The sequence below is a fragment of the Manacus vitellinus genome, unplaced genomic scaffold (genome assembly GCF_001715985.3).
Source record: "Manacus vitellinus isolate BGI_N305 unplaced genomic scaffold, ASM171598v3 scaffold_4_pilon, whole genome shotgun sequence".
NCBI lineage: Eukaryota > Metazoa > Chordata > Aves > Passeriformes > Pipridae > Manacus > Manacus vitellinus.
Genome location: NW_021940604.1, coordinates 17,465,883 through 17,486,975, shown reverse-complemented (window position 1 = coordinate 17,486,975; position 21,093 = coordinate 17,465,883).

Below are 21,093 nucleotides of genomic sequence, written 5' to 3'. Positions count from 1 at the left end.
AAGCAATAACTGAATGTTGCAGTAACAAACTGCTCGCAGCAGAATAACTCTCAGCATGTCTATCCCATCAGTTAAGTACCTGTTCTCGAGACAGATTTCCTCACAACTGCTCATTATAAATCGTCCAACTTCCACTTATTATTGCTCATCTGAGCTCAAACTTGGAGTTTGCTGCACACAGGGCCCCTAATTATAGGTGTGGGTTTGCACTGAAGTGTCCTGGATAGACTGAGGTGAGTCAGGACAATCTGTTACAGCTCAGCTTTTCGAGTTGAACAGGGATGGTCTGGTTCAAGACTCCAGCCAGCAGAGTACACTGAATGCACCCATGCTCTTCTCCATTAAGTGGAGACAGAGTGCAGAGTGTCCAGCAGCCTGAGACTAGCTGCTGTAAAATCAGCGGTATAGAGGGGAAAATGGAATATGAAATATGTAACTGGGGAAAAAAAAGAAATCTCAACATTATCAAAGTTCTATAATTCAGTCTTGTGCGGAAGTACAGTTGTGCACAGCTTTAAGGCTATATTATGTACTTCATTACAAAGTTTGGAGATTCTTGGACATGTTTTAATTGCTGAGTATCTGTGACTGCTTCTACATGTATTACCTACCACCATTTAAAAGGAACAAGTCTTAAAAAGTAACTTCCTAGGCTGTGGCCTAGCATTTTTGAAGTACCAGGCAGAGGATGTCTGCCGCCTCCCTACATGTTCCCACTCCTGCTGTGATCTAGAGGGAGAAAGTGATCTGACTTGAATAAAAAAAAATAGAAAAAAGAATCCATGGGATTATTTCCAGCTGGATCAATGTCTTGGTCTGGTTCGCAACAAAGCCTCTCAGACAACTCTGCCAGTACTACTGAGGAGGTAATGTGCTGTGACAGGAGTCACTGGTGCTGAAGGCTTTGTTTTATGAAATCAGTCTCAAGTCTCTACAATTTGAGCAAGTATGAACTCTAAAAATGTCTGATCTGTTAAATGACCAGTGAACAGAGTCACATTTAATAGTGAGCAGGGTCTCAAAAGGAGGGTCTATGAGGGAAGGATTTATTTGTTTACTTGTAATTCTTGTTTGATTAGCTGTTGTTAGCTCAATTATCTGTGAAGTTTTGGCCAATTAGTGATCAATTTTACATTTTTAACTGATTTCTATCAAAACTCCATCCTGTTTCCAGCTTCACTTAGCAGTAGTAAAGTATAATTTTACCATCTATTTAGTATGTTTAGGTGTAGTTTCATAAGATGTTCTTATAATTTAATTTCATAATGATATTAAAATTTATAATTACATCCCATTTTGACTTGTGGTGTAGATTTTGAGTTAAAATGGTAATTTTTAAACTGAATGATGACAACTCAGATATTTAAAAGTGAAGGAAAAATGAAATAAAACAAGTAGAAACACAGAGAAAACAATTAGGATTTCACGTGCCCTCATCAAGTTTGCTGATGACACCCAACTGTGTGGTGTGGTCAACATGCTGGAGGGAAGGGATATCATCCAGAGGGACTTTGACAGGCTTAGGATATGGACCCATATGAACCTCATAAAGTTCAGGCCAGACACAAGGTCCTGCACCTGGGCCAGGGCAATCCCAAACACAAACACAGGCTGGATGGAAAATGGGTTTAGAACAGCCCTGAGGAGAAGGACTTCAAGGTGTTGGCAGATGAGAAGCTCAAGAGGACTTAACAATGTACTTTTGCAACCTAGAAAGCCAATGCTATCCTGGGCTGCATCAAAAGCAGCATGGCCAGAATGTTGAGGTGGATGATTCTGCCTCTCTACTGTGTTCTAGTTGGACCCTACCTGCAGTACTGCATCCAGCTCTGGGGTCCCCCGCACAGGAGGGACATAGGCCAGTTAGAGCAGGTCCAAAGAAGGGCCACCAAGATGATCAGAGGGCTGGAGCACCTCTCCTATGAAGTCAGGCTGAAAGAGTTGGGATTGTTCAGTCTGGAAAAGAGAAGACTTTGAGGAGATGTTGTAGCAGCCTTCCCGCAACTGAAGGGGTCCTACAAGAGAGGCATAGAGAGACTTTTTAAAAGGGACATGTAGTGATACAACAAGGGTTAGTGGCTTTAAATGAAAGGGGGTAGGTTTAGACTAGAAATTAGGAAGAAATTATTCCCTGCAAGGGGAATAATTGCCCAGAGAAGTGATGGATGCCCCATCCCTGGAAGTTTTCAAGGGCTGGTTAGATGGGAATTTGAGCAACCTGGCCTAGTGTGTGGCATCCCTCTCCATGGCAGAGGGGTCCCATCCAACTGAAACCATTCTATGCTTCTGTGTTTCTGTGAAAACAAAAGATGGTGGATGCTTACCTGTAGGCCTCATTACTGCTGAACCAACACCTTTATGGGTTTTTTTCTATCAACTCTCTTGTGATGATATCTGAATATGGTTCAATTTATCTAAGAGTAAACAGGCTAGAGCACTCACCCTGCAGAGTTGTAGCACAAGGAGCCCTGGTGATGAGCAGTAGAGAGTTTTCTGTTCAGGTGATGGATGCTGTTTTTTGTCTTCAGTCACTGGTTGGTAAAGCAGGGCAAATGGTTGCTCTTACAGAAGAAGCTGCTAAAAATCAGCCAGCAAACACACATGTTTTAATGCATGATGGACCTATATCATCTGTCAGTTGTACTTTTTGTCTGAACTTTCTCATCCGAGCTTTAATCCCACCTTCCTCCTCTTTTTCAGACTGTGGAAGTGGGATGTCTTTCTCCTTCCTTCTTTCCTTGTTTTTTTCTCTTTTGCCTTTTTCCTAAATCATAGAGTTTCAGCAGAGATTTTTCAGGTACTTCACTGTGTGAAGCTTTATCAATGGTTGGTAGTGTCTGAAAAAAAGAAGCAAAGCTAAAAGCTTTTATTTTCATTCAGAGCTCCAAAGAGAAAGAGCAAAGGATTTAAAGCAACCTCAGAATAGATGAATTTCTAGGTCAGACTCTCAGGTACTTTGTACCATCTATGTACATGTACGGCAGTACAAAGGCCTTACAAGTTCTTGGATTGTATTCTGCTTATAGTGCAGGGCAATAGTTGATCATATGTTGAATCAGAAAGCTGAGTCTTCAGGCAACAACTTATGCACTGGAGGAGTACTCTTACCTCTTTACACTGTGTGGCCTGCATATTACCAAACTCGGAAACCATTTAGGAAGAGAAAATGTCAGTATTTGATCTGCTTAAGAAAGTTTTTATCCTCTTTGCACATACTTATTTTATTCCTTAGAAATAAATTTTGCTATGGACTACCTGGAGAATGAAAACTATCATGTATGCACTAACTCATGTTTTCTGATTCAGAACTCTGCTACAAGTGGAGGCAACGATATGCTTAATACAGTAGTATTACATGATAAGTTGCACTTTATTGTGTTGCTAGTGTATCCTTTGGGCACGCCATATGGTGAACATGCCCTACTGCTTCCTAAATCACCTCTCTCTGTTTTTGTAACTCCCCCTGAAAATGTCTACCTGAACAGAAAACTGTTTATAGAAGCCCAGGAGGGCAATAGGAGAAAATCAGGGGCAGGGTGTGTGTGTGTGTGCCTTTTCATCAAAGAACACGCTTGTAGAATTGTTTAGAATTTTGGTCTATTTATTTATAAAACTCCAAAATTTAGTTTTTTCAAGTGAAAAAATCAAGCTAAAAATTGCTGAGGATGCATAACAGGAGGCAGAAAGGAAGGGAAAGTGAAAAGACCACTGAGGAGATAATAAGTATAATAAGCACTTGGCTATACATTTTCAGCCAAGGCCTAAACTGTTTGCTTTAGTACAAATTCTTGAGTTCAGCTTAATTAAGTTTACATAAATAGTAAACAATTGTATAGATCTTTTTTACTTCTGCAGTGTTTTGCAGAACATATCAAAATACTTTCTGGTGGTTTTGTTAATCAACCAAATGTTTCTGCAGCCATTACCTGGTCTTATATAAAGTTCTTTTCCAGTTATAAAGCTAGAAAACTCCCCAATTAAGCTTCTTTAAAATACTAAAACAAGTAAAGCATAAACCTTGTAGTCTTCCCTTTAGCTCTTCCAACAGTTTCCTATTTTACTTTAATGTTTCTTTGATATGTAACATTTAGATTCTTTAATGATTCTCTGGTATATAACATTTAGACTGTATCACAGTTTTTTACTCTAGCAGGCATCCTGACTTTTTCTTATAGTCAAATGGATCCTGATCCACTAATATCAATGCAGTTCAATCATTTTTATAGTACCTTTTGGAATTCTCACAATTTTAAAATTTACACTTAATGTTGATTTCTGATCTTCTGGGTCATGTTCCCACTATTCTTGGTAACAGTTCAGGTAGGACTGGTATTCCCATCCAAGTCCATCTGTGTCCTCTGTTGTTTTCAACCATGAGGACACATAATTATCCACCTGGCTCTGTAGATAATCAGAGCGTGTGAGCAGGGTTTGGGAATGAGCCCTACAAACACGGTTATAAGTCCCAACATCTTTTCAGAGTATTGGTCTTAAATGAGGTAAGGTCTCAGTGGTTCTTTCTGGCTGAAAGTTCTCTCCTGAGCAGAATTAGCTATCTATTGCCTAAAAGCTCTTAGTATTACATGTGAAGATCCTAATTCTCACTGCATCCTACATTGCATCCTCGCTGCATCTGACATTATTTGCATGTGTACATTCTTCTGTAGCCTTTTTTTTTCCACCCACATAAATGTACTATTAACTCAATAGATTTCCCCAGTGGAAAGTAGTCATGGCATGAGGCTCTGATATATGTTTTGGTCAGAGAGACTCTGGATGTCTCAGAGAGGATTCATAGACCCACCTTCTTTTTATCTTCTCCTTTCTTGTGGTGAACACTATTCTGTCTGGGCAGGGAATCAGTGTTATTCTTGGCTATGGATGCTAGAAAGAGGAGGAAGAGGTCCTAAGTAGTATATTTTTTGCAACTTTTATGTTTCTTTGTCTCCTTGATTTAGGCCTCATTTACTGATACAGCACCAACTAACCTTTTCTTTTTATCTCTTGCTTCAGGCTTTCCACACACAGTATAATTAGGTCTTAAATTTCCTGATCTATTTATTTTCAGAGTAGGATAACTTGTACTGACATTATGTCACTCTGATATTGATTCACATTAACAGTACCACAAATGTTGTCATCATTTTAACATCTCATCTTTAAAACTTTCCAGATCTTTTTGAAGGTATTTTTCATTCAAAGCAAATTAAAACTTCTGGGAATGTTTCTGCTCACATTTCCCTTCCCTACGTGTTCCACTTTAGTCTTGTTTTGGAGCATGAAGATCTGTAAAGGATATACAAAACCCAGAAGCCCACACAAAAATGTTCTGGAGGGCTCATGTCCAATGGGGCTTTCCTGTGTTTCTTCTTCAGTTTTATCACAAGACTTCTTGATTCATACATACATCAGCCAGAGTGCTCCCAATTAGAGTTTTCAGGTTTATATTATCATAAAATTTAGGATGTGCAGCTGGCTAAAGAACAGTATAGATAACATAGGGAGACAGAAGACCCAGAGGCACCTTGCTTTATTAGCTTCTTTCATTGCATTGGATTTGTCTCCTGCTACTCCTCTATGCCATTAACATGAAATTTTAACCATGAGTAATTTGGGTAGAATAGAGCAATAACTTGTTGCAAATGTAATAATATGTTTCATAATCACATCTGCCCTGCTTTCCAGCAAAACTATTTTACTCCTAGGAGTGTGGAATATGCTGAACAATGCAGAATCATAACATTTTCAACTTCCGTTATGGATGTAAGCACTAAAGTAAAGGTGGCATGGCCTCAGATACGCTTATTCACAACAACAACAATAACAAAAGTGATCTCCAGACTGGCATTCTTCAACTGATGAGTCACAGCTCCTTAGAGAGGGTCTGAAGAGCTACCAGAGGCACTGTGAAGCACTGAAAATTTTATTACAAGTCAAAAGCAAAGAACATTTAATTCTCTTTTCCCCTGCATACTGCTAGCTTTCACAGGCAAGTGTTCTCTGTCAGCTTCTTGATTTGGTGATATAATTTTTTCTGCTTCGTCTGTGAGAAAAGTTCACCTATTTTTTACAAAAAAAGTGAAGTTATATGGAGGTTTAGTCTCCTTATATGCTAAAAGAAATTTGGTTACTTTGTATACTTTTTCCCAAGACCCTAAGGGACAGAAAAGGTCACTCTTGTTCCCTAATGAAAATTGTACTATATCAATATCTACAGGATCAGTAAGTAGACTCTAAGGGTAGTGACTGAAGCCTCCTTCCTACTGACCTGGAACATTGTTTTTTGAGCTAGGGATTAATTTCTCTAAGTATCATAACTCTAACAAGGAGGAGTGACAACAACCTCCTCCAAGTGTGTTCTGTTGGAGTCAGCTAAGAGGTGGATGCTCAGACCCACTCTTTGCCTAGTTTATACCATGAACTTAAATAAAATTCTCCACCCAAAATACTTGATGACAAGATATGGACTCAGATCTCTGAAAATAAATTAACCTAGATTTCTAGATGTGGGACGTGGTATGCTAACTCCATGATTTCATTAGTTTCAGGAACATATTCCTTCCTCCGAAACTTTTGATGTGAATTTTCAAATAGTTTGAAAATGGTAAAATTGTTTTCTCAACAAGTTCAATATTTATTGACAAGAATTAATTAAAACAAAATGAAAGAAACTTTACTGTACTGTAGTTGTTAAGTACAAGATGGATAAACATTAAGCAGCTTTGCTTTCTGCTCTGGTGACACTCCACTTGAATACTGCATCCAGCTCTGGGGTTGTCAGCACAAGAAAGACATGGACTTGTTGGAGTGAGTCCAGAGGAGGACTGCTGAGATGATTAGAGAGATGGAGCACCTCTCATGAGGAACGGCTGAGAGAGTTTGTTTTTTTCAACCTGGAAAAGAGACGGCTTAGAGATGACCTGATTGCAGCCTTCCAGTATCTGAAGGGAGCCTACAGGAAAGACAGAGAGGGAATTTTACAAGAGCATGCAGTGACAAGACGGGGGGAATGGATCCAAGCTAAAAGATTCATTTAGGTTTAGATTAGATTTTAGGAGGAAACTCTTTGCTGTGAGGGTGGTGAGGCACTGGAACAGATTGCCCAGAGAAGATGTGGAGGCCCCATCCCTGGAAGTGTTCAAGGCCTGGTTGAACTGAACTCTGAATAACCTGGTCCAGAGAAAGGTGTCCCTGCCCATGACAAGGGGGTTGGGACTAGATGATCTTTAGGGTCCCTTCCAACCCAAACCATTCTATGATTCTATGATTCTAAAACTGTTTTATAAGATGTAGCATTTTGAGTTTGAAGTCTGGCAGATAATCTGAAATCCAGTCCAAACTGTTGCAATGATCTTATCAACTGACTGAAATGCTTTGTCATGCTCAGAAAATGCAATTTGTTTCAGTGTGGCAAGAAAGAGAGACAATTTATTCTTGTTTCTTTTGAATGAGGGAGCAGGAGGCAGCACTTAAGTTGTTCATAAATACGTTGCTACTTTTTCCTAATTCAGAAATTAAAGACTTCTATAAACAGATGGGAAAGAATAAATCTAATTCCAATTAATAAACAGCTCATTTAAATAAAACTCTTTTTTCTGTGCTTAAATAGCTCAAAACCTTCTCAAATACCTTTAAGTGTGATAATGTCATACTGTGTCAGACTGGTGGCTCTGGGAATTGAGTTCAAGATCCTGATTGTTGGAGTAAAGTATTGTGGAAGTGGCTAAACTCATGTATGAGCTGAAATGGGGCTGAGGTAAAGCAGCCAAGAATAATCCCTAATAAGGGAAAATTTGGTTGCATGTTTGCTGATAGTTCTTTGTAAAGCTTTAGCATTTAGTATACGATGTCACATCTCACAACCCAGAGCAATGCACTAGATTATCTGAGCTGTTGAGGAAGGTCAACTGTAGTGGCAGTTGCTTAGGCTAACTATAACTTTTCCAGACCTGACTGTCTCATCCAAAATATGGAGGGTGGTGGAAATGTTTGGAGGAGGCAGCCTACCTCCACCAAAACACCAACTGAATTTTTAAAGGAAACAGCAACATAGGAACCGTAAGCTTAACTACTGAAAATGTTAGGAGCAAAGCCAAATTGGAGAAGATACTTTACATGAACGATGCAAAGATTGATTATTTATTTCTAGGCTATCAGGCATCTAAGCAGTTGCTTAAAGAAGAGTCAAAAAACTTCTAGTCCCACATTTCATCACTTATGCTTTTTTTATTTAGACTGTTGAACAGTTCATTGATACATCTCTTCTTCCATTTCCAACAATTCTTAAAAAAACTTGGGTTTTTTATAAATAAAATATGAGATTTTGACTTATTTTTGATGCCTTAGTTTAAGTGTTTGGTACTGGATAAAGAGATCAGGCTGAAACCCATCTTGTTCCAGTGTAACCTGATATTCTCTAGTCAGAAATAGTTTCTATTTATTATAAGTGTATTACCATATTATAAAGGTATGTTGTTATTATTATTATTGTTCTTACAAGCTGTTGCTCAGTGAAGTGCCAGACAGTGTTTTAGCCACCCAAGCTGTCATCATGCTTAGGAGAGCCAAGGACAGATATTTAGAAGCACATGGCTTCTATCTTCACACACAAATGTGGGGTTGCTAACAGCGACATTCCTGCAAAGTGTTGGGATGTGCTAATTGATAGCAGCCAGCAGCAATCCAATTTCTGTAAGCAAAGAAATGAGAACAAGCTGTCATTACAGTCTTCGAATGTTTATACTGTTGGGTAACTTTAGTGACTAAAGCAGCTTGCTTTCTCTGAGGTTTGGAGGTGCATATTTATGTCTGCAATTAGTAACTACATATTTTTCTTACTGTAAACCTAGCATTCCCCCCTATCCAAGGGGAACTATCACAAAAAGTTTCACGAGTGAAAAAAACCTGCAAGCAACATATTGATAATTAGTTTTATCACCTAAGTATTAGCTGCTTAGGCAAGATACACTAACACTCTATAGATGGAAGGTTTGTGGGAAAAAAGGATATTTTCAAAATAAAGTTTGATAGGTCTGAAGCAGTTTATCAAAATGAGCATTGTGGTGAGAGACAAGAATGTTTAAAAGGGATCAAAATACTATTAGCTATTAAAGAAAAAAAGGATAAACATTAAATCAAAATTAAATTATGTTGATTTATTACTAGCAGCATCTCAGTTTCTCCTGTGTAATGGAGTACAAAACAGCTGCAACTGTTGGTTGCTAGTTTATACTAGCCAGGGAACAGCTAACAACCACTAATTGCAACAACAGCTTAACTTCCATGTGATGGGCAAAAAGTGAACTAAGTTCTTCCCAATAATTATATTAGCTTCTCTTTTCCTTACTCCCTAGCAGAGGATTTGCTGGTGTCAGTCAAAGGTAGTAGTTTTTCTCTTTGGGGACAGGGATTAGTACAAAGGCAATGAAAATCAGGAAAGGTCAGGTTTGCAGAGAGCTTGAGAAAAGCTGACTTACAATCAACAGGCTCCTTTAGTGGGCCAGTCAGATTACCTTGTGTTTCAGAGCCTGCTCTCAATTGCCCTTCTGAGAGCCTGTTTTCCTTCTGTAGGAACTACCTAGGACATATGCATTGCTGGGGTAAACAAAGCCTTTTTAAATATCCCCACCTCAGACCAACTTAACTATTGTGACACCTTGATAAAGGTTTTTTTTATTTTTTCACATCTTAATGAAAAAACGGATTTCAGAAAACACAAATTTGATTCTTTTTCAGGCAGAAGCATCTTTGAAATCACAACACTGATAACAAATGGCTCAGTAGTCTGGAAAGAAACAGATCTCTGGGTTTCGTTGCTTCAGTAAGCTGCCTTGCACTGTGGGTGGTGAGCTAATGAAGAAATTATTGGCATACTCTAATTTTCTTTCACACTAATGATGAAGTAAGCAGCCTTGGCTTGTGGTTCAGTAGTCAAATACTCCATGTTCTCTTACTGATCCCCTGTGTGCTGTGTTGCATCTTATATGTGAAGGGCTGTAGTAGTGTTTTGTGCTTGTTTCATAAATGATTGGCAATTATAGTGTGTTAGATCAATAGTGGTACTGTAATCTGTGTTAGAAAGCATGTAAACCTGAAGATTCAATGGTAGTAGGGCTCCCAAAGGTGCAGAATGGGTGCTAAAATCTTTGAAATTCTCTTTGCAAGTTAGAGGCATTCCTTAAAAATAAAGGAGAAACAGCAATGTATGTTAGGTAATAAGTTTGTTTGTTTTCTGGTTTTGTATTGTTGGGCACAAAGTTTCCAGGATATCTTGCTGTAATGCTCAGAAGTAGTAGTCAAAGTATTAAGAATAAAGTTTTCTCATAGCTCTTTTTCTTACTTGCCCTTCTGACAAGATCCCTTGCTATTGGCAAAAAAGGAAAACAGCTTTATTTATCCAGGGCATCTGAAAACTAAAAAAGGAAAAACTTTTCTACATGAGCATACAGTGCCTAAATCTGTGAATTCTTCTTTGCAGATCTCAGAATCTAAGAAGCTAAATATACTGTTTGAATAGCAGTGTCTCTTCTTGAACTGTTAAATCAATGTGGGTGAAAAATTCACCTTTTATTAAGATTTAAATGCTATCTGTGTTCCAAAAGAGAATATTCACTAACAGTAGTCACCTCTGAATATCAAATATTTGCATGTAAAAGCTATAGGTTTCAAATACATCATTTACTCATTGTAAGAAAAGTATTGGTTCTATATCTATTTGAAGAATGTGTTTTGGCTGTTGGTTTTCTTTCTTCCTCTTTCTGTAAACCCATGATTTTAGAAAGTCTTTGGAAAAAATCTAACTTGAAGCTGATAAAGAACTGCATCATTCTCAGGGGATTACAACCTGCCTCAATATGAAGTGAATTCTCGCATAGTTTCTAAAACCGAGGGCCTGGAGCACTGGGATGTAAAAATTGAGGATGGCCCTGCCAGAAAGATCGAGGTGGTTAATAGCATTTGTGTAAGGAATAGTTGATGATTTCGAGTAGATGGTTTTTCACTTGCTTTGAAAACTTACAGCTGCTTTCAACACTGTTGCTTGTGAAGGGCTGTTAAGTGACTTAGTGGTGTCTCTTATCAGAGTAAGATGAAACCCTATTTTTCAGTATCTTTTTTTATTCCTCTTATGCAAATTTCAGCAGATGAGTATGGGTAACTGTTTTTCCAAAAAAACTTATTTCTAGTGAGAATAATACTGGTCACTGGTTTGCTTTTCCCTTCTATTCAACCAGAAAAGAGGCCATTTGGGAGTTAGTATGGGATCTAATTTTGCAGTCAAAAAAACTTGTCCAAGTCTGAGCTAGACACTTTGACCATCCTCACAGAAAAGAGAGAGAGAAGCAGGCTTTGAAAGCAGAATATGTTTAAGCTAGATCAAATAACTTGCCTTCTGGACCTGCTTATTACTCTTTTTTATGACTTTTGTATGGAGGCAAGGAAACTAGATTGGACATCAGGTGGCTAAAAGTTAAAATAAATGAATCCCACCCTTAGGAAGTATGTGATCTAGTTATTTTTAGCCTATTGCTAAAGAAAAGGTATGAATCTATATATTCCACCCATGATGTATGACACAACACCTTGGTTTGCAAAGAAGAGTAGAACAGAGATATAAATTAGTTGGCTGAGGCTCAACTCGGTTTAACCAAGAACGTGATGACAGGTTGGGAAAGTAGCCAGAGGAGACAGAGGAAGTAATCTTAGCTCATCTGTAGGAAGAAATATATCCACCATTAGTTAACAGTACCCACAGCTAAGATGTGATTGTAAGCTCTCAAGTGCTATTTGACAATTATGTCACAGTAGAAATCCAGAGAGCCTTGCATTACTAGTGATTGGCTAAACAGCTGTGACCTTCCTTGTGGATACAGACATTGGCAGTGACATCCAAGTCCTAGCCTCTTAAGCATTAAATTATTGCCAAACATTTGACATTTATAAAGGCATGCTAATGGGGATTCTGGCAGTTTGATTATGGGGAGAGCAACTTGATGGGAACATAGTTCTTCTCAGGTCTGTACAGGCTTCCTGCAGATCCCAGAGTGAATGCAAATAATAGTTGAGGAACAGCCCAGCTCTTGTTCTTTGCCATTATTGCTGTGGTTGGTATTTCTTTACACCATTGACTGAGACAATATCAGTACTCGTAAATTTGGTACCTCTGGTCTGACATAGACAAAATTTGGTCCTAAACTTGATGAAAAGGTCTTTTCAATACCCTCAAGTATCATTAGGTGATAAAGAGATGGGGAATTTTTTGGAGCAAGTTAACTTCCTGGATAATCTAATTTGTCACCATCTAGATTTAATTATTTTTAATTCATAATCAGATATGTAAGGGTAGTTCTTTGATTCTGTGTCAAATTTTATAATTGAGTGTATCCGTTGTTCTAAATGCATATGAGAAGTAGTTTTTTTAAATGGCAATTTAAATCACAATTTAAACCTAGATCATGTTTATTCTAAGTCTAAACAGAGTGCATAACCTGTGTTCCTCACCGTAGATAGGAACCGTTCTCAGAAGAAAAGTGAAAACTTCCATGTACTCTCAGCTGTATCTATCAGATTCCTGGCAAAATATTCTACATTCATGTAGGAGATACAAGCTTCTGCTGGCACAATTTCACAAGTACCATGCTGAATGTTTTTATACAGATCTCACAAAAGTCAAGAAAATTTACCTGAATGGCGATCAATGAGTGTTCCCTGGCAGGCAGTAGCTGCATGCATGATCTATGCATTTACAGGTAGGATGAAACTGGGATGTTTGCCATAGGAAACCTCTGCGGTGAGAGCCAGGAATTCTGCCAGCAAAACGCTAATCCGTAATGGTAACTGCTGACATTGGATGGTTGCTTTAGAAGGAGGGAAGTTGTTTTCATGTGAAAGTGGTGGAAAACAGCAAAATACAATTTTTACTGCTTTGTCATTATCTTTCACTCCCAGCAGAGGAAAGCAGTTCAGACGCAGCAGGTTACCAACTCCGTCCTCTCTTCTGCTCTCCTGTCCTTTTTCAGAATACCTTTGAGACTAAAAAAAGTTTGAAAAAATGAAAGGAAGGTGAAGATGGAAAGGGGTGTTCTATAATGGTGTTTGGAACACTGTTCATTGCCACATTACTAGAAGCATAATAGAGATCAGGAACAGTATGAGGCTTCATTATCTCTGGGAATACCGGTACTGGACTGTGGGGGGCTTTGTTAACTTATTTTCAAAAGATCTTTCTTTAGGTCCACAGATATTAAGCACTCTCAGATTTAAACAGCTGGTAATGTGAAAAGTTTGGCAACATCATCTGAATTGTATATGAAGCATTGCCTCTGGTTAGCAGCAGTAAAATGTTAATTTAGTCTTTGATATAGCATATTAGCATGATAACACAGAAAAGACTTTTCGTGTGCTAATTCTGAAATTAAAAATGTGTTCTGATTAATGCCTGAATCAATATGAACACCATTGCATGCCTGAAATGACAAAGCTGATCAAAGCTGTCAGAATTCTGTGGCAAATATATTAACAAAAGTAGAGGTTATTTGTTTTTTAAGAATTTTACTAACCATTATTTCAGTAAATATTGCTTTACATTATTGTTTGAGAAATTAAATTACTCCTTTACAGTATGAATGATTCACTGGACTTGCAAGAAGCAAAAACATCTTGGTTGGAGTGTGCAGAAGATCCCCATGCAGAAACGCGTCAGGCATCCCATTGTGGCATGCTCTCTGTTTTGTTTACAGTACATTTTCTTATTGTTACTCTATCTTAAGTAGCTGAATTGTGCCTGATAGTTTCCAGAAAGCACATGGAAAATCAATGTCTGCCCTGAAAAACCTGGTAGCAGCAATTAGAGGAAGAACAGTGAGGCAGAGTAGAAAGATGGTGGTAAAAATTAAAGCACTATAGTAATTTCTTAATATTAGAGACCAATGTAAGGTGCTTTTTCAGATATTTCTAAGACTGTAGACTGCTCAAGATTAAGCCTAGGTTGTACAACATATTATACAGGCTTGTAGAGAGATATGCACAGACATGGAGTTCTTAAGGCCTGATACAGAGAAAATTCTGCTTTAAGCCAGCACTTAGAACACACTTGTTTCATCACTGTCTTGGTTAAACAACAGGGATTGTGCATGTGCTCTCCTGAATAAACTCTTGGGATATTGCTTTAGGTAGCATAATAATGATTGTACCAATTCAAAAACCCTAACACTTCCATTCAGGCTTTCCAAAAAACTATGTCACACTGCATCCTTACCATGTTGTGATAATTTCTTGTAATTTACTTGGAAGAATGCATGATAAATCTTATTAATGACAGGCTAACACATTTTTATGCAATTAATTTTATTCTGTATAATTACAGTATAGAATCTAAAAGTATAACAGTATAAAGTATGGTAATATTACATAGCAACTTATTCTAGCCCCAAGTCAGCAGAAAGTCTGGCATTGATATCAATGATCAAGTGGAAGGTAAATGAAAATATTTCTGTATTCTCATGGTGTGCTGCTCTCAGGTGAAAGAATGGTTTCAATTAATCTGCCAGGTCAGACCAACAATTAAAACGCATACATCTCACCTCCCCTGCTCTAAAGAAAGGGGTCTCTCTGACTGAATGGGCATTTAGGTAGTCCATAAAAATGAAGCTGATCGGTGCTGTGCAGCTTGAAACAATCTCCCGTGCTGGGAATAGGCACTCCACACAGAGATGGATTCAGATGCCCTTAGCTGGAAGTTTGGATTAAGAGTGCCCACACAATGGTCTTGTGAGTGGTTGATTACTGATATTAAGTAGTAGAATTGCTCCATGAGGAAACCTTTACCTTCTTTAATTTTGTAGTTATACCCAAAATTAAAGTGTTTCAGAAAAGTGTGTTTGGCCCCCTCTTTTTTCTTTTTTCCCTTCCCTGAAAAGGTTAAACAATTCCACTCAGCAAGAAAATCTTGCTTATCTGTAATGTAAATCACCTTTCTCAGAAGCAGTAGAAACAAGGATTCAACAGTAGGCCTGTTTGAAGCTGTCATCCTTACTCCTGAAGAAATTTCTGGGACTCTGGATGCTGTTGCAAGCAGGAAGAATATCAACATTTGAGATGGTGAGCTTTGGTTTCCAAGCATATGTTCTTGCTTTGCTTCTTGGGGTAAGAAAAACAGATATATCTCTCTAGTAAAAGAAAGGATTCCTTCTCTTTTCCTCGTGGTCAGGAGATGGATGAGGAAGGCTCCTATCCTTTGAAAAAAAACCAATCCCTTGATTACTACTGCTATCTGGTGCCAGAGGAAGGGAGAGAGACACAGGCGTTGTACAGGGTACAACTTTTCCTTCTTCTATATTTTACCCTTTTTACATCCTACCTGGTGATTATACAGATGGCAAATCATAGAATGATTTGAGTTGAAAGGGACCCTACTGTTCGCCCAGTTCCAACCCCCCTGTCGTTGTCAGGGACACCTTCCACTAGACCAGGTAGCTCAAAGCCCTATCCAACCTCCCCTTGAACACTTCCAGAGAAGGGGCAGCCACAGCTTCTCTGGGCAATCATAGAATCACAGAATATTTTGTCTTGGGATGCACCTTAAAGCTAACCTTATTCCAACCCCCCGCCATTGACAGGTACGCCACACACTAGACCAGATTGCTCAAAACCCTATCCAACCCGGCCTTGAACACTTCCAGGAATGGGGCAGCTACAGCTTCTCTGGTCAGCCTTTGCCAGTGGCTTATCACCCCTACAGAAAAGTTTCCAAGGTCCTTCTTTCTACCCTTTTTAAAGATGGGTACAATGTTTTCTTTTTTTCCAGTCCCCTGGGACTTCACCTGGCCGCCATGACTTTACAGATACCATGGAGGTGGCTTGGCAGCTATACTGACCAATTTCCTAAGGACTCTGGGATGCATCTAATGAGGTCCCATGGCCTTATGTACAATCAGATTTCTCAGGTGGTCATGAACCTGTTCTACACTTACACTGGGAAGAATTTTCCTCCCCTAGTCCCCTTCTTGTCGTCCACTCACTGGAGAGGTTTCCATTGAAGACTGAGGTAAAATGTTGAGCACCTCGGCCTGCTCCTCGTCTATTGTTTCCACTTTGCCAGTCTTGTTCATTGGAATGGAGTGGGGGGCAGGGGGTGCCTTTTTTGACCTTCTTTTCTGGCTGTTTTCTGGCTGACACACCTGTAGAAGCCCTTCTTGTTATTCTTTGCTTCCCTTGCCAAATTCTGCTTCAGCTTCGTCTTGGCCTGCCTTCCTTACACTATCCCTATATATCCAAACTCTGTCCCTATACTTTTCCCAGGACACCTGTCCTTGCTTCCATTGCCTGTGCATTTGCTTCCTGCCCTTTAGTTTGACTAGCAGTTCATGACTCAGGCATGCTGATCTCTTGCCTTCCTTGCCCAATTTCTTGAGCATGACAAAGGTAAAGGGCATGAGAAGGAAAATAAGAAATTAGGAAGGAAGTGACAAAATATGCAGAAAAGCAATCAGAAGTTGGGTTTTCGGAAGACAAAAAGAAAGAATGGAGAGAAAAGGGATAAATAAATAGAGAATCAGGGAAGGTAGCTGGAAATTATGCACAAGCCTAGAGGGAAGGAGTTAAGGAAATATAGGGAAAATAAGATAGCGAAGAAAAAAAAAGTACAAGGCAGAAAGGAAAAGAATAATTACATCAAAATGTATCACTTTCTTAGACCTGGCAGAGTGACAAATAGTACTGTGTACTAATATAGGGAAGAGATGAAACAGGAAGAGAAGAATATTATAAAAGAAGTGAGAGCTAAAGTAGAAACTATGAAACTGTTCCTTTTGTAGAACAAAGTTGCCAGGGGAGGCAAATAATTATATCTTTCAATACCTTTAGTCATACATTAAAAACACTTCATTTTTCTTGTAGAGATATGACACTTTTTTAATTACATTCAAAGGTATCCCAGGGATAAACTAATATTGTAATTCTTCTTGGTATGATTTTAGCTCTCAAAAAACCCCCACCAAACAGTTACTAGCACTTCTTACTTTTTTATTTTCCTATTTTCTTTAGTTTGCATGACATGAAGAATTATTCAAAAAAAACCACCTGGCCCAGTTGGTTCAGAATGGACATGGGAAAACTCCTTTTAGCTGAAGGATGTAGACTGTAGTTTCAATTTATTTCTTTATTTAGCGTGTCTCTTGGATTGTCAATATTGATTCCATTAGCCAAAGCTGTAGCAGCATCTAAACTTTCTTTCCTCCTCTTCCCTGGTTCGACTTCCTTTTAGATGTCATTTCTTGCAGTGTATGAAATTGAGCTATTAATAAATATGTGTTGTATTCAACACATAGGCTTCTTCCCCTATCCTACTCACAGAGAAGTACTTGGTTCATTTTGACTGAAAAACCTGAGGAATCCCTGTTTAGGTCTGAGTTTGAAGCCCTTAAGAGGACCATGCTGTCCTCTGAATACCAAGGCAAACTCTGGGAGCAGAGGCAAGGATGGGGGGAGCCAGGGTAGATCCTGCACCGTGAAGATCTGGGCCTGTGAGAGGCTGCTGCATCGAAGCAGCTCAAGGTGACGGCAAGACAAGGCCTCTCTTTACACTCTAGAGCAGCAACTTCCATGTAGTGCTCCAAGTGAAGATGGTTTCTCTCTCTGCTCCCTCTTCTCACCCTCCAGACTGACAGGACGTGTTGAGCACCAGGTGCTTCTGGAGGCAGCAAGCTGGGATCTTAGATGGACCCTCATTCATGGATGCTGTCCCATAGGTCATGGCCATGGTTGGCAGAGCTGGGGACTGTAACAGTGCCCATCAACAGTCCCTGAAATGGAAAGCAAAGAACCAGGCCAGGGACTACTCAGGGGCTTCTGTCAGGAGCTAATGCAGATGGAGATCAGGGAAAATGCTGCAATGTATGACTGAGGTGGTCATCCAGGAGACAGGCTGCACATACTGAAGATCCATGTTCATCCAGAAGAAATGGCTGGAGACAGGCAGTGCTGTGGCATTACTGGGACAGGGACCATTCACACCAAGGGTTTGAAATGAGGTCTTGGCCCATGGACAAGGTGGAGGAAGCACAAGGGGCTGGACAGGGACAACCAGGCCTGGATATGCCAGGTCTGGGACCTGCCTGATGATTTGCTTTAGTTTTACTGAAATTAAAGTAGATCGGTTTTGACATTCTGTAAATTAAGAGAAGTGACGATAATGTCCTGTTACTTCAATTTCTGTGACACCCAATTTCATTTCCTTTTTGTGTGATCTGGTAGCTAGAAATCCATCTAGATTCTTACATACAGAAGATCCTATATAGAAGACAGTACTTTTCTTCACGGTATTGTTTACCAGGATTGTGGTTCATTCAAATTATAGTTTCATTCATTTGAGGCCTTTATTTACTTTTTTTCCTTTAAATCGATTTATTGGTTTGGGGGGTTTTTGTGTCTATGGTCAAAAAGGTATAAATTAATGCAGAATGGATGAATATAAACTGAATTAGGCTGATTTAGGTAATTTACGGTTAAATGGTTTCAATAAAATTCAAGGAAATCCATAGTTTCACTTGAACACTTCATACAAATTTTAGCCAATTTAGCAGCCTATTACTGCTGCTATTGTTGTTAGAGCTGATTCCTGAAGCTGTAACGTACTCCAAATCACAAAACCAGAAGCACCTCCTGAAATAAGCTGATACATGTGCTTACCTCCTTCATAAAATTGTTTGTTCACTTTGTTACAAATCTAAGAGATAAATAGTCCCACCAAGCAACATATCCATATTAAAATATAATAAATTACTGCAATCTTACCCAGAGGATCCAAACTTGCCAGTGTGCTGGGTTATCATCTGTATTTGTTTTGTTTTTAAAGCATATATTCACAGCGACCAGTCTCAACTATTTCTTAATATAGGCATATCTAAGAAATTTAAGTCTAAATTTGAAGCATGATTCCTTCATTCATCCATCAAGAAGTCTGAACTGATGAACTGATCTATGTGAAACTGATGATAAATATAGTGGAATATTTAACTAGCTCCATACTTTGTAATGTGTTTCTCCTGGTAGCTTAATCAATTATTTTTTTCCAGAATAATTGTGTCTGGTTACTAACAAATTGCTATAATCTTAATTCTCAAACTTCTACTAATCTTTGAGGTTGTGTTTTCCACTTTTAAAGAATGTACTAACTTTATACATGTCACTCTTTTGTTTCAAGTATGCCCTATGACATGAAGATTTAGCAAAAAATGTCACCTTCCAATCAACTGATATTCAAATAACTGGTGAAACAGCTTAGGCTAGGAGAATTTTTGCTCCTCTGCATAAGTATTCAGCCTTTTTGGTCCTAATGGTCCACCAAGTAAGGAGGAACCAGTTCCTGTCATTCTACGTTTTCAGAAGCTGGATGCCTTTTCTGAAGACAGTTCCAGTATCAGTGAATTTGCAGAATGACCATCTCTTTGTGTTAATCACAGATGAAAAACTACCTTCTTTTTTTTTTTGGGTGTGGTTCTTTTTTTTTTTTCCCTGAGTCCTTTCTTACAAGATGATCCTTCTTTCATTATTCTAGTGGAAATTCTGTAGACCTGAGTTCCTCTTCTAGCAGCTGGAAAAAAAGACACCACCATGTCTTTTGGGGACATATTTTGCCAGACACCTTTTTTGCTAAAGTCTTCAAATAGGTAGAAATTTTGCACTTCATGTACCTCATGTTTTGTAATACATGGTCTCTATTCATACCATATGGACTCCTCTCAGAAGGATTTTGCCTCCCCTGCTTCCTCCATATGGCTGACTCTATCATGAATTGTTTACTTCTAGGAAAGATGAAGGGAAAAGAAGGCTTGAAAAGAAGGGAAGAGGAAGGCAAAGCCCATGTAAACAGGTGTCTTCTTACAGACACAAATGAATTGATAAAGAGCATTAGAAAGTTATGATGCATAGAATGTATAATCCTGGTCTCTAGTTCTCTGGATACTAGAAAGAGTTAAATGGTTAAGACAACATACTGTTCTGCATTTCCAGTTGCCTAAACTTCATTTCAAGCATCTGCTCCCTGGCATTCACTTAGTTCCAGACACTATTATGCTGATAGCTGTTTGTCAAAGCACAAAGAGAGGGAGTATAAAACACAGTTAAAGAAAATAAAATAAGGAAAATTATGAATAAACATATCATACATAAAATTGGAACATCAAGATATTCCTTGTTGAGGAGCAGGGGGAGGTTAGGGAAATAGAAGTAGTCCTAATTTTCTCTTGAGCTGGAAATTAGTTCTGCATATATATATATTTATGAAGCAAGACTTTTCCCCACTTTATTTTTGACACTTTAATGCTATTCTCTCATCATTTATTGTTTTAAAGATAAATATTCATTGATGATGTGTAATGACAGCATAAAAATGTACATTCTACTTTACAAAAAGGCTATTTTTGGCTCAGCTACTCAAATATGTATAAAATAATTGTCTGATTGGCACTTTGGCTCCTCTTTCTCTAAAACAGTGACTTATTTGAGATTAATTATAGATTAAAAAAATATTGCCCCACAGTTCCGACTGTTGACAAGAGACTTCTCTGAAGTGACTGTGTGAAGTATGTGGATGAATTAATGGAATGATCTTATCTGACTTCCCAATACATTCCTTCAATTCAGTGTCACCATTTCTTTTCTTTTTTTTTTTTGTTTTACACAGTAAATGGAGGCCTGTTGCCTTGTTAAGGGCTAGGACAAAGGAAATGTGTTTTGGTGAATAAGTGCAGAAAGGTTCTTATATATTTCTTTTGAATGCACCTTTCCTATCCTATTGACAGAGAAGAGAGGTATTGTAGCCCTTCCCATTATCTTTTAAAAAATTGAGGTATTTACACAAATATCTCTGATGACTTTACTCAGCATGTTTTATTTTGCATAAGTTCTCTGATAAGCTGTTCTTACCTTAGAGACCATCAGAGAACAGAGGAACCATGCAGTGACAAATCTGTAGGGGATTCAAATGTGCTGTCCATTCTTAAAACCAGTTTTGCTGAGCTGGATCTGGCCATGAAGAAACAGCTGATGCTACTGGGTTTGAATATCCCAACTGATCCTTACTGTTGGGTAACAGCT